Source organism: Urtica dioica, chromosome 9, assembly GCF_054948205.1.
Source record: "Urtica dioica subsp. dioica isolate 48M chromosome 9, U.dioica_male_clone48M_v1_H2, whole genome shotgun sequence".
Lineage (NCBI taxonomy): Eukaryota > Viridiplantae > Streptophyta > Magnoliopsida > Rosales > Urticaceae > Urtica > Urtica dioica.
In genome coordinates this window covers 10,659,199-10,659,945 of record NC_142764.1, presented here as the reverse complement: position 1 = coordinate 10,659,945, position 747 = coordinate 10,659,199, and the positions used below count along the sequence as shown (strand labels likewise).

The following is a 747-nucleotide window of genomic DNA, read 5'->3' as shown; positions in this document are numbered from 1 at the left end:
CAAATTCATATCAAAATTCAATTCTAGTGCTCCTTAGTCCATACTTTGGCCAACTAAAAAGAAAATGTTTTTCCATTAATTTATTTATTTATTCTGGTAACTGTAACTATTTTCTAATGCAGAGTATAGAGTAGACACATTACTATGGCAAATTATTGTGTCATGTGTCTTAGAAATGATCCCACATAGAAACAATACAAGGGAATACACTACACAATGCACATATAAGTAAACCAACTTAGTTAATGATCAAATTAAGCAGCCATGTGATAAGTACAAAGCGAACTATTCTTTCGCCTTTTACTAAAGAATACCGTGTGCTTGTCACTAATTGTGGCATACTCTTATTTTTTGAGGTGCTTCTTCTAAGAGGAAGCTCCTACGATTCTGAGTATCAAATTTGCAAATAATTAATCCATCATCAAAATTTGAATATGTGTTAAATAATTAATTTTTGTAAATTTTAAATAAATAGTCATTATGGTGATGTGATATTGTTTAGACGGTTTAGCATTTCATTTATACTCTTAAAGCTTGATGTTTTATTTTTATTTATAATTATTAATGACTATTTACAATAATTAACGTCTTTTTTGCTTTGTTAATAAAATATCGTGACTATTTATCTCAAATCTATCAAATGTTGATAATATGGCAAAACTTGAGTTTTCATGTGACTATTTATCTAGAGAGCCCTTAAATTTATGATACTGTGAAATAGATGGTCATAGTGGAAAAATATGAAGC

General features: G+C 28.2%; 1 non-coding gene across 1 annotated transcript; it reads left to right on the top strand.

The window, feature by feature from the left end:
• Nucleotides 1-260: 260 nt before the first annotated feature.
• LOC149384891 (U5 spliceosomal RNA) lies at nucleotides 261-378 on the top strand. The gene has a single exon (XR_016301547.1). It is a non-coding gene; the product is annotated as a U5 spliceosomal RNA (small nuclear RNA).
• The last annotated feature ends 369 nt before the right edge of the window (nucleotides 379-747 follow it).